The sequence below is a fragment of the Melopsittacus undulatus genome, chromosome 4 (genome assembly GCF_012275295.1).
Source record: "Melopsittacus undulatus isolate bMelUnd1 chromosome 4, bMelUnd1.mat.Z, whole genome shotgun sequence".
Classification (NCBI taxonomy): domain Eukaryota; kingdom Metazoa; phylum Chordata; class Aves; order Psittaciformes; family Psittaculidae; genus Melopsittacus; species Melopsittacus undulatus.
The window spans coordinates 77882053-77895871 of NC_047530.1; the positions used below are offsets into that span (position 1 = coordinate 77882053).

The following is a 13819-nucleotide window of genomic DNA, read 5'->3' on the forward strand; positions in this document are numbered from 1 at the left end:
ACCTTGTTCTGGTGGAAACCTGATAAATCCCAAATTAATAAAACCAACATAATGCCTGAAAATGAAATTTTGATACACCAATGCCTAAGTCTGTCAGCTAAAGGTGATGGATTCTAAATACCTCTGTCATCATCCCGCAGGTACAAAACTTTAAGGGAACAATTTGGGGTAAATACTGTTTTTAAAACAGTAGTATATATTTTTGGTGTCTGGAAGTATTGTTTGTTTTCCCTGAGCCAAATCCTGTGAAATGCCCCACAAAAGACCTTGGCTTGGCAGGGAGTCTAAGTGATAGGGATCAGCCCCTCATTACCTTCACTGCCACAGAACCTAAAGGCTCATTCTGCAGCAAGTGGCAAAGGTCACGGAGAAGGCTGCCTTTTAAAGCACCTTCTGAATGCTGAGGACTTAATCATAGCTTTTTCATGGCTATATCCCCAGTGTAAATAACAACCATTACTTACTGCATGCTTTAGAGGTAATCCATGTTTCTAGCAGCATTACCCTCAAAGTGCATCTCCCCACTTACATAAGCACAATTGCATCTGGTCAATATAAAGATCACATTACTGCTGCTCTGTAGATTCCTGTGTTGGTTCTAGAAAGAGTTTCTTTGCATTTTCAGGTTCTGTAAACACAAGCAAGGTATGGGTGTGACAGGACCAGTTTGCTTTGTTTGTTTGCAGCTTTTTATTCCTTTAGGGTAACTAAGTCAGCATGACCCTTCTGGAAGGTGAGGAAGATTGCTCTTGTCCTTGGGGAACAGCTGGGGATGCTCAGGGACAGAAGCTCCTAGAGAGCACAAGGTACTGAAGCAGAAACAGCAACAGCTGTGTGATAGTTGCTGGAGTCCATAGCTCCAGCTATGGATTGGAAACACTGCTGAGACCAGTGGGCAGACACGCTTTTCTCAGAGGTGACAGAAAGGCCCTTGAGAAAGACCAGAAAGGACCCAACAGTTTCCAGCAACACAAGAAGCCATAAATTGTCTGAAATCAATATTGGAAGCAGGAACACAGTAGGAAGGGAGAGGGCTGTTCATGAGTCCTATTAATTCCTGTTCCAGGGTAGCCACTTTGAATGTTCTCTAAAAATATATGCCTCTAGTTTTTATATCTTAAAAAAAAAATCCTACTTTTGGAATTTAAAACTCCCTGTCACGAGAAGGTGTAGGCAGATCCATCCCTAGTATTGGCTCTTAAAAATACCATTGGATGTTACTTGGATGAGCAGTTAAAATGCCTCTGGTAAGCCAGACATTAAGAAGAGCTTGTACACCTGAAAGCTGTGTTTCCCCCCCCCCCCCCAGCATACAGTTTAGTCTAATGAGAGATATTACCTGTCACTCACAAACTTTGACTCCTTTCTGTCCTTCTATTATGTTGGCCACAGCCGTAGCACCTCTAGAGATGAGCTAATCCAGATGGCTATATTGCCAGACTCATTGCTAATATCGAGACAGTTTGATCTTAAAATTCAGCAAATGGCTTAAAAGGGAATAACTGCATTAGTTTTGGAATTTATAAATCTATAAGTGATTGGGAAATGTGAAACAGATCACGGCTCACTTTACAATAATTAAAAAATTTAAAAATACTTAAAGGATTTGTCAGACTTGTTTTCAAAATTGTGAAAAACTTTTTGAAAGTTCTGCAATAATTGGTAGGATATATATATATATATATATATATATGTGGCAAGGAGATCTCTGTGGAATTAGAAACACTCTTACTCACAGACTACTTTCAGAACATCTGATTTTATGTTATTTTGTGTCTACAATTTCTCGTTACCCTTCATCCAGTTAACACCTTTGTGTTTATGTGTAAATGCATGCCCAGCATCAATATCTCATTGATTACTTTGTGTACAACTTTTATGGGCTCCATGGTTTAAGTGCTTGGGAAATAAAAGGTAAATTAATAGATGGAAGCTTTCAACAGTTATGCCAGGACAATCTGCTGGACAAGCATTTTAGAAAGCTCTGATAGCACAGCAGCAAGGAGTGGAGAGACACATTTAAATAATTGCATAATATGAGATGTGTTATGGAAAGCAAAGCTTGATAAGATCATATGCAGCACAAAAAAAAAAATCCCAAATGATGACTTCCCACAAGCATAATGCAAGGAGAGACACAGTCCTCATGAAATCACATATACAGTTCATAGTTTTAGAGCGTGACTTGAAACTAATCCTCATTATTAGAGATGTACTTTTAAGTTAAACATAACTACGGTCAAATTACACTGTGGGAAGATTTGTTTAAATATCAATTTATATTGAGGAAAGATGGCTTGAGACAGAGGAGGCTTAAAACATGGAGATGAAATTCCCAGCCCCGTACAGAGCTGCTGTCACCTCAGGGTACTCATCCAATTTTACTTTTCCCTGGTTTCCAATTATAAAATGTAATACTTCTCTGTAACTTGCCCTCATATACCTATTCATATTATAAGTGTCTTCAGGTAGCATTTGTCTTCTACTGTAAAAGAGCCTTGTACCATTAGATTTTTATTTTTCACTATGGAAATACTGAATGTAAACACCACTGCTAGAAATAACAATGCCAATAGTGACAATATACACTACTGTCACTAGGGATAAAGAATCTCAGCATCACTGATGGACCTCTGCTGGTACTGGAAAGACCTTAAATGCTGATGAAATGTCCAACTGAATTCAGTCAGACTGCTCTGGTACAATTACTACTCATGTAAAGGCAGGACAGTCTACTCAATGGAGAAGTTACAAAATCCCCCCTTCTCCATGAGTTGCCCATCCAATTAATTTGCCATTCATCATTTTGAGATTTAGTTTACTTATATTTAGATAGAGTGGTAGAAGAAATATATATTTCTTAGAAATACAATTAATTAAAGTTTTAGTAAGAGCTGGGGGGCTAAGGAGAGGTTACAGAAGTCATGTTTGGTCACCTTGCACATATCAGACAACATACGAAAAGTAACCAAAATTTAGCATGGGAGAAAAGTTCAGTATGGGCATGAACACTTCGTGATAAAACCATTTGCTGCTTCTAACATCTAAATTGCTTCCTCTGTTAGTCTTCTGTTAGCCTCAGGGTACATTCTGTACCTCTTTTTTTTTGAGAACATCCCTACAAAGACCCATGCTGTGAACCTTTACATGGAAGAAACTGGAATTTATGTAATCATGGTTTCATTTTTGCTGTTTAGACAACCTGCCCCCTGTGCTCCAGGCCCCCTCCAGCCAGCTGCTGACATTTATTGGTGAGAATTTTGTTTACCAGTTGTTAGCAGTAGATCCAGAAGGCTCAGCTGTGCTATTCGTCTTAGAGGCTGGGCCACAGGATGCCAGGCTCTCTCCTGCTGGCCTTCTTATCTGGAAAGTTGATTCAGAAGAAATGCAGACCTTTGAATTTGCTGTGCTGGATGAATGCAATGCACAGAGAAGATACTCTATTAAGGTAAGAAAAGGAACACTTTAAAGGAAAACCAAAACAAACCTATCATGTCACTGCCTCAGTGCAATTGTCATTATAGCTAATAATTTGTTACTGTCTTGAAAACTAGGACTTCAGCTTTTTCCTCATAAGTGTATATTATCCAGCACAGCAATAAGGATCAGCAATAATGGAATAAATATTTCTGAGAACATAGGAACTATGTACAAGGAACAAGAGAGAGTGCTATTGATTGCTGTTTGAAAGAATGCTTTTGCAGAGCCTTTTAATGGTTCATTAATCTGCTTTAAAATTCACATTCTGCATTTGGTTTGCAGAAAAAAAGCATATAACAAAAAAGACCAAGCTGTAGCTATAAAAGGGAGATTATAACTCATTCTTAATAATATTTTTAGAGGATTTCTTGCTCTTATATCAGTACTCCACACTTTAAGTTTCTTGGCTGAGCTTGTGCATTGCTTTGACTTTATTGTATAGCCTAACATTAATCCCATGATAGGATGAACTAATAATGTGGGATGCAGACTCTTAACATAAGAACAGTTTTGTGAAGAGAAGATTTCTATTCATATAAATTCTTACTTTTACTCATTCAAACCACTATCATCAAAAATACCAATCTCCTAAACCCACACAGCAAAAGGGAAACTGGAGTCTAGGTATGGTTTTAATGGAAACATTTCAAACTAGAGCTATGTTTAACTAGGTGAGTATGTCATTCTTGTACATACATAAAATACAACTATGGACCTCTCTTCCCTGAAGAGAAAGACCAGCTAAGGAATGCTGAAATTATGTTCCTGCCTGGGAATCATTTGTAATGGGAAACAGTAAGGAGGGCAGGCAGGCAAAGAAAAGATTTTTCATTTCTTCTTTGAAGAATAGGGAACTGCACTCAGATACTATGTAAAAACTACTGTTATGGCAAATAGGATTTTTTTTTTCTTATATGAAGTTAGAATGTGCAACCTAAATGGTGGGGGGGGAAAAAAAATCCCTTCGAAGTCAAGCTTTCAGTTCAGTAAAAAATTATGCTGAGTATGAGACCACCTATCTAGATAAAGGAAATAGGTTAGAAATAAGTTTTTACAGCACTAGATAACATGTTTGCATCACAAATCTGTCTCTTCATAAAGGGTAACAGTGTACTTCTCAGCTGTGATTATCTGAAGGAATCTTACCACAACTCCCTCTTCCCTTCCTCAGGTTGGAGTGAAGCCCTGCAGCTGCCTCAGTGGTGGAACGTGTGTTACCAATATCAAATTCCCCCCAGGCCTTGGAGAATACCTGTGCTTATGTCCAAATGAATTTGATGGAGAATTTTGCCAGGAAGATATTAATGACTGCAAATCAAACCCCTGCAGCAGCAGAACATGCATGGACAGTGTGAATAGCTACTTCTGTAAATGTCCCCCTGGTTTGGGAGGTAACACTTCACTGTTTCTATCTCCAGTTTAACTAGAGATATATTGTGCTACAGGATTTTTTGAGTGCAGCATGACTGCAAGCTTTCAAATGGACTACATAAGCTTCCTCTTTTGCTCCCATGACTTAGCTTTAGACAAATAGAAAATGTGCAGCTATCTAATTATCCATGCTCAAGGAAGGGGAAAGTATCTAAAGCTCTGTAGTACTGAAATGACCACTAAAGGAGGCTGTGAACCTCACCAATCTCAGTTCCATGTGCTTATTTCCCATGTATTTGTGTATCCATGAGATGAGCTAGGAGTGGAAGATAAAAAGGGCAAATATACAGGACCCTTTTGCAGTCCACAGGATTTGACTAAATTAAGCCAACAAAAGAACTGGGAATGAACGATTTTTTCAAGGTCTAGGTAGGAAAAGTAGATATGGAAAACGTGAAAAAATAAATTGTCCTTTAATGTCACTTTAAGCTTCATTAAATTTAAGCAACATAAAATCACAAGCCTGTTTGGTTGTCAGGCATGCTGATGGAACAAAATCTAAACTTTCAGATTCAGAGCTGTCCACAATATGATTTTAAGAGAGGAAGGGAAGAGAGATGATCACCACACCAATAAAAAGACTCTTTTAGAAGAGCAGAATAAGAAGCACAAAGAGGAGGAGTTGGAGAATTAAATGCAATGAGGCCAAAGGGGTGGATGAAAGACATACAGTGCAAACAGGAATGGAGTGAAGATGTGAAGTCTGAGGAGAAAGAGAAGCATCTAGTAGATAACATAAATGAGAACATGTGCATCATCTATGTGTCATCAACATCTAGCTATCATGCAATTTACAGGCAGCTTCACCACACTCAATACATCTGTGAATGATTCACACATGAAAAAGCACTTGTGACAGCATGCTGACAATGACTTCCCCGAGCTCTGCATACTGGAACCAGCAAAACCAGCCATTAGACCCTCTGCTGCATTAAGCTTCTACAGTTTGGCTGAGCTGAGTCACTGTTGGGTCTTGCCCACAACTTCCTCCGGGCAGGCACCCAAGTTCCTGCTGCTCAAAACATCACTCACATCCAACATAACAGATTTTTACATTGCCCTAACCATGCCTTCACCTGGACTTTTACGAAGTTGTATTTTCATTTCCAGTTTAGTTCTTCAGGAGGTACAAGGCAAATCTGAACATACAGGATTTGAACTGGATTTCTAAACCTGGCTCTTGGTTAGCTTTGCAAAGGAACAGTTAAAATAATAACCACTCTCCCAAGTCACTGTGCAGTCATTAGAAAGTAAAGACATTGTGTTACTGCCCATTCTTGTCAGAGTCAAATTAGTCTTTTGCAAGTGAAAAGTGCTAAATGAAACTGTGTTGGGACATCTGTTCATGGGATCAGAACCCTTTCAAAAGCAGAATAAGAAAAAAACACCTTAAGCTGAGCTCAGATTTCAGTCCCTGAACCTGTCAAAACCCCCACTCTGCTCACACACCGAAGTATGAATGAATTAATGAGACCAATAAAGTTGACTGCTGTGTGGTGCTATAGGTTTGAAAAAACAAGTAGAAGTAACATCAAATGCACATAATTATTACTGCTTACAGTGTGTTTATATAGAAGAAACTCAATTTTAAAGAAAAGCAATGAACACATTTTACCCAGTGGGCTTGTGCAGGCAGGCAGCAAGGTACCCTACCTTTCAGCAGTTCATTAAACCTTCTTTGTTTTGGTCATGTGGGATGGCAAGTCCAGATTTCATTAACTGTAAAAGTCCAGCAGAAATTAAAAGCAAAAATCATTCAGAAGTGGAAGCTCAGTAAAATCTCCTAAAAGCTTTGTGACACCTAGGCAGTGTTAACTCCAGGTAATGCTACCAAATAGCCAAAGCCTTCTGCTACCATGCTCTGTCTTCATGCCACCAGAGACTTTACTGATGCAAGAACACACAAGCCTAAGCATGGAAAATAAATTTTGAAAATTAAAGTTTGATCAAAATATAAAAATCCCCAAACCAAACAAACATATGCACAATGTCTTGAATCCCCCTGGAAAAAACATTCCTATGAGCACAGGGAAATTTGGGAACCTTTTAGGCTGTATTTGGTTAAACACCAGAGATCTACAATAAGAACAATTATTCACAGCTTGTAAGGAGATGTATTAAAAGAATAAAAAACAATATAATTTCACGAGTTAATAACTTAAGTAGATCTGTTCCTGTTCTTTGATACCAGTTTCACACTGTTGCCTTTCTCACTGTACATTGATGGAGTGAAATCAAGCTCTATTATTCTATATAAAACATTCTGCCATAATTACAGTGCATTGTTTATAAATTCACACAGAATGTATTCTGAGATCTGGTTCTCCCTGTTATGCAAACAAAGTGTTGTTAAATTTATAATAACATGCTTGAAAGCAGCATGCAGCTAACTCTAGAGACAAGGGTACAGGACACCTTGATGGCCAGAAAGTAGCTTGGTGCTCCTGAACCCTTAATTTTTGCCAGGTTAAATAAAAATGCACTGTTTTTTTTTTTTTTGTTCTTCCCTGGCCCAAAATGCTAAAACACAAGCAACAACAATAAAAAAGATATGATTGAGTGAAACAGGAATACATCTGAAAGTTTTAATAGCAGGTGAAAAATTATAAGCAAGTGGAGCTGAAAGCCAGCTGGGAAAGTAGATGATTTCACTTCAGTGCAGCTTCTCTGACAATAAAAGCTCACCCTTGATGCTATGTTTATGCCTCAATTCCTCAGAAAACCATCAATAATCTAATGAGAAGGCAATGCTATACTACTCAAATGACAGCACCACTTCACCATCAAATCTTTACAAATGATAGCAAACAAGTAGTAGAAACAAGACATTAACTCTTTTGAAAGCTTCCCAAACACTGCTGCAGAAGTGGCAGCATAGAGAACACAGTGTGTTGCTAAGTGGTGGCAATTCAGGTGCATCGGTGTATCTCAGGCAACATAAGGGTATAATGTAGAAATGGGAACACAGCAGGGAAGGAAGCCATTGGAAAATCTGAGAAGGATGACTCCAGAGTTATAGCTGTTTTAAATTTCTGCAGAGACTTATATGCATTTATCTTATCAAGTGTTCAAAACTCATTTTTCTTCGACACTGTTAAGAGAAGAAATCTGGTTGTTTCTTCTTTTGGTCACTGAAAGCTAGAACATCACCCACATGAGAACAGAACTCATCCTTGAAAACTGTATCTCAATCAGAAAAACATTATTTCTTTCCCCAATAACAGTGATTAATAGAAAACTGGGGGAGGAGGGAAGAAGATGGAACTATAATCTCATTTTACTTTTCAGAAAACTGAAAAAAACCCCAAGGTTTGGGGGTTGTTCATGGCTTGTAACAAACACAGAGTCCCTAAATGAAATTGCCTGTTCCTTTAGAGTCAACTTAATGTGAAACAGATGTTTCAACCTTGCAACCTGAAGATCTTTTATTCCTATTATTTTCATTTGTATTGTAGCAGTGCTGAGAGAATTGAGGTTCCCTTGTGTTGCAGTGCACTGGAGGTCATGCAAACAGAATAAATGACACTTCTTAGTGCAGGAAGTTTTTGTCCATTTCTGCTCTTTTTCAGCAACCTTCAGCCAAGTTTCAGACTTTGCAAACATTTGTTCTTGGATTCATCTGGGGTATAATTATGCGCAAATTGATCAGATACTGTTTAAAATCCATTCTCTCTGAATGAAAAGCACTTTTATAGTTCCACCTTTATGTTACAAAATCAGTCAAGTGACTGAATTTTAAAATTTAGCTTGTTACTTATGGTGTTGCTTTGCTTTTTGTAATTCTCTCATCTTTGAGATTTTAAAGCCAGCACTTTGCAGCAAAAATAGAGACTGTAGGAGGGAGGAGAGGGGACTGAGGGAGAAGTGGCTGTTGTTACTGAAACAGAACTTCATTCTTACTTTCATTGTCTCCGGTGTTGTGTTTAGTCTTTATATGATACTCAGAGAAAGAAAATAATTACTAATCTAATCAGAGGATAACTCATACAATGTTTTCCATAACGTGATGTCTAATAATTTCCCTATGTGCATCAGAGAAAACTGTCAGAGAAAAGCAGTCTGATGCTACGACAGTGCTAATTAAATTATAGATTAGAACTAGTAATCCAAAATACAAAAAGGGAGGAAAAAAGTAAGTTAAGCACTGAAATACTATGTGATGTCCAGCTTAAATTACAGAAGCAAGAAGCATGCAAAACCAGAACAACTTAGCTTGAGATGGCATCAATAAAGGGATGCAGGTTTTGCACAGCTGTCCTTTTTTTTTTCCACAAGAAAAAATAGGCATGAGAGGGTGATGTCACTCGCTTTTTTTAGGCAGCCCAATCAATAGAGAATTCAATTTGATTTTTTTAAATGGAGATGCTATTTTAACTTGAAAGGAGCAGTGGAAGCTATCTGAAATGCTGAGGCAATGAGAGATTATGTTGTAGAAGATGAATAATAATGCTCTGTTATTATCATCCTGTAATTCATTTCACTGTGACAAATTTCTTTTTTGAAGGGAAAAAAAAAACCCAACATATTCTTTTATTCTTAGAACTTCTTTCATGACAAAGCTGGATATCTGATTTGAAACAAGCGTTTCTGTACCTTGTGGTATGTCCTGAAGCAGATACCTAGACTCTCCAGAAGGTGTCCCAGTCTCCTTGGGTGTTCCTACAGGGACAAAGGGCAAGCCTTAACAGAAGCAATATGGACTGGTTTGCATCTTGCTATCGGGGCTGCATATTCTGGTAACCAGTATAGCCAGACAAGTTTCCTCAAGTGCACAGAAACAGCAGCATGCATACCTGAAGCCTGAGGGAATTTTTAACAACTTCATACATGATTACTCTGCATCATTTTCTGTTCAGATATTAATTTTAACTTTTGGGTCACCTTCCCCTATAAGGTATCCATTAAATCATCCAGAGTTGTGAATCTCAATATCAGTTGCTTCAAGGGATTGTTAAAACCCTATTTCCCAAATCAGCAATACTCTAGACACATGGTTTTGGGTTCAGATCTTATAGCAGCTTATCTTATGTACACCAGCAGTGTGGCTCAGAGACACTGTGAGAATGTTTCTTCAAATGTTAATTTTAAATAGAAAAAAAAATGTTTTATAAAAAATCTGACCATTTTGCAAAGTTTTTCAGTCAGACTCTACCAGGCTGTTTCACAATAAGCTACTGGTTACATAAATTAAAATGAATTTGTCATAGAAATGGAAAGTACAGTAAGTCAGTATAGGGTTCTTCCAACCCTAAAGCCAAAATGGTGCCATTCACTGGCTTCTTCAGTATATGACAAAGATCTCACATAACAAGACACCAAAAGAAGCAGCATAGATGGCAAATGCAGGGGAAATAATTTATGTAACATGCATATTTTTCTACAAGCAACCCTCTCCAATTCAGCACTTCTGGTGCCAATAACAACAGTAATAAACAGTGTGATAAAGGCAGGTTTAAGTGAGACAGTGGGGAATTTGGTTCTAACATGAGTGACATACCCTGTAATGAGTTTACAGCTGAGAAGTAAGACTTAGTGTGTTTCAACATTTGAGCTGAGGAATAAACAGGGAATCTTTCCTGATAATTAACCTCCCCTTTGTTTCACCACAGGGCTTACTTGTCAGGAAAACAGGAATGAATGTGAAGAGAGTCTTTGTTTCCCCCGACTGTCTTGTATGAATACCTTTGGATCATATGCATGTGGAATTTGCCCCAATGGGATGGAGGGAAATGAAAAAACTTGCAAATATAAGTGTTTTGCATGATTTGTTTTAATAGATAAGAGGAAAAAAATGGGTTCAATTCTACTCCTATTATCTTTAATTGAGTACTTTGCAACTTCCTTCAAACACAGACCTTTAAATATACAAAGCAGACTGTTGTCATCCTATATTAATATGGGTAATTGCTAAGTGGTCTCTGCTATTTTTCACTACAGTTTAGTTTCATTTTGGTTAGAATGAACATTATAGATGTTCCAGATGCCAGCTAGATAATTCACCAAGGACATTCTCCATGTTTTCCATTGTTTCACTCCTGAATATACCATTCACTAACAAGTACTTGGGGAATACCCCCAGAACTACTTTTGTTTTGGGTGAATGCCATGTCAGCAGTATGTAGGGTAAGAAGGTCCATGTGCAAATCCTCCACAACCTTTCACCTATTTCCAAGGTGTGCTTCCGTTAGAGGACCCAGTACACAGCTGCTGATTTCATGCTTGGCATAAAAGCATGACACAGGTCCCAGCTAGCAAAGAAAATGGCCAGGAAGACTTCTACACTTGTTCAGTGTCTGGGGGCAACAGACTCTTTAGAAGGGAGACTACAGTGACCCTGTACTCTGATAAGACCTTCCCAGTGCACAGGATGTGACCTACTCACACTCTGCTTCTTTCAGTCATATACAAATAAGCCTTGTCCAAGAATAACATTCTGTTGGGCAGAAGGAGAAAAATCAACACTTGCAGTGTTTTTCATTATTTTGTTCGTGTTTCCAAAGAAATCTGATAAGCCCCTGATACAGATATTAACTGTGCAGATATTAATTTTTTCTCATATTGACTACCAAAAGGAAAAAAAAGCAAACCAAAGAAACATGTAAAAAGACTCAGTTGAACCTGCAGGATTCTGAGACCAGCAGGACTGCTTTTGCCAGACTGACCAAATTTTCCCTTAATCGTATTGCCAAATGTCTGTAGCGAACATTTTCTTCGCTGTACTATTTGGCCACATTGGTTATTTCAAAGTTATTTTGTATCCCTTTCACTAATGCCTGGTTTTGTAGGTAATTTGACTAGTGAAGGAAGGATGTACAAAATAATGCCCTTTTTAAAAATATATCAGAAAAGTCATTTCTTCTTTGCTTTTTTTTTAATTATAGAAAGTTTTCTCTATTTCCAAAATACACATTAGAAGGAATAAACCTGAGGGCTTCCTTGCCCACCCAAAGAGGACAGAAGTCATTCTTTGTGGTTCTGATATACAGAATTAACATAACTGCTCATACTTCCCTTGCTTATGCAAATATAAAGGCTTCTGGGAGGAAAGAGGAGAAAACTGAAGTAACTTTATAGCTCTTAAAGTGGGCTATATCTCATTACATTGTTTAATATATGTAAGGACTCTCAGGCTTTATTAAGAGTACAAAATATCCAAGAGAATCAACAGTTGTTTAACTTGCAGCATTATCCATGTAGACTTTACAATCACTAATTCATTCAAGAAAGTATCTTAAAATTATTCAGAAACCAGTATTTTTTTTAGAGTCTTCACCAATCAGCTTTCCTTTTCACATGCATATATACTTTGTAGAGGTATTTTGATATGTACAAAGCTTACAGCTGAACTAACTGAAGACAACAAACATGCACAACATTATTCCAGACAGAAGCTTTCAAGGAGAGGCAGGAATCAGAGCACAGGTCCCAGTGTGTAGCATGCAATCTTCATCCAAGTAATGACACTCTTTAATACATGGGAACCTGATGCCTCCTTAGTGCCCTTAGCTCAGTAAAAGATCACCCTGTATATTAAGCTTGTCTCCCAAAAAAGTAAAGTTCGGTGACTTTGGGCATAGTAATTTTTTCTATATTTGTGTTGAAGCTTTGCTGTATGTCAGCAGCTGACTCACCTGATTTGCCTTTATTTGCTTGATGGTTGGTTCCCAGAACAAACTTATGTCAGGTTAGCTGATTTGCTGTTACTGTTGCTTTTTATCATCAATCACAGCTAAGTTCTAACATCTTGTTTCCTTGTCTTCATGCTTTCTTTTCACAGCTGTGCTTGCTGCTGACATTACAAAAGCTTTAAGCATTGAAAAAGGCAATGGCAAAGGTGACTTCAACAAGACTGAGTTTAAGCAGCCACTGCAACTCTTAGAAGCAAAGGATTCTCCTGTAATTAAGACTTTTAACATAAGTGATAGATCTGGTATGTATACAAGGATATGACCTATTTTTTTAATTTGCTGCAGTTTACATATTCAGAAATCATACATTTTACCATCTTAAGAGTAAACCTACTCTAGCTGTTTATAGTGTATCATAGAAATATAGAGTAAAAAATAAAAAAAACCCTTAATTACGTTAGACCATGGAATACTACTAAACAATTTTATGTGGAAGGGAGACATTACAGCAGTAGTAGAGCGGTCAAGCTTAATTAGAAATTGCATCGCTTTTGAAGTAGAACAAAATCACTCTGTATCTGAGTGATCAATGGAAAAGAAGATGAGAAGAATGACAGCTTATGCCAGTTTGCCATAACCAAGTGATGCCGACATTTCTGTATTTGATGGATTCAATCTATTTGATTGAGACTGAGTTTCATGTGTAAGTGAAGATGGATTCTTGAAGTACAAACTTGACTGTAGCAGTTTCCCAGAGGTAGAGCACTACAACACTCTCTAACATGGGTGTACACCCACATGATACTTACATTGGCCCTGTTCTTGTGAGTGTTGTATGTTTAGTTGATTTTTCTAGTGAAAGCAGGGAGCAGAAAAATTGAGACTGCACATATCTGTTGTGTAGGGGCATATGTAAAAGTAAAAATTATATTTCTCTCACTCCTTTTTCCTATCTGTACCAAGCCAGCCAACACCTCGCCAGAACTTGCCTCTTGCAGGTATCCATCGTAATGCTGTAGATCAGGTGCAAGATGAAAATTCTTGAGAGTCATAATGGAGACCTCACTGGAGGCAAATAAAAAAGATCTACAACCATCATTAAGATTTTATTCATCATCTGTTCTCTGTCTTGACACTATTAAATACTTCACAGGCAGTTCATATACACTTGCTATTCAGTGACATCATAAGTGATAAAATATACTATCAGAGTAACTTCTGCACTTAGTTCTGAGATAATTAACACAGTCTTCTGCATACAAGGTTTGACACATCAAGGT

At 37.7% G+C, this 13819-nt stretch overlaps 1 pseudogene; it reads left to right on the top strand.

The window, feature by feature from the left end:
• LOC106023561 (von Willebrand factor D and EGF domain-containing protein-like) overlaps nt 1-13819 on the top strand; it is a 185163-nt pseudogene that overhangs the window by 113236 nt on the left and 58108 nt on the right.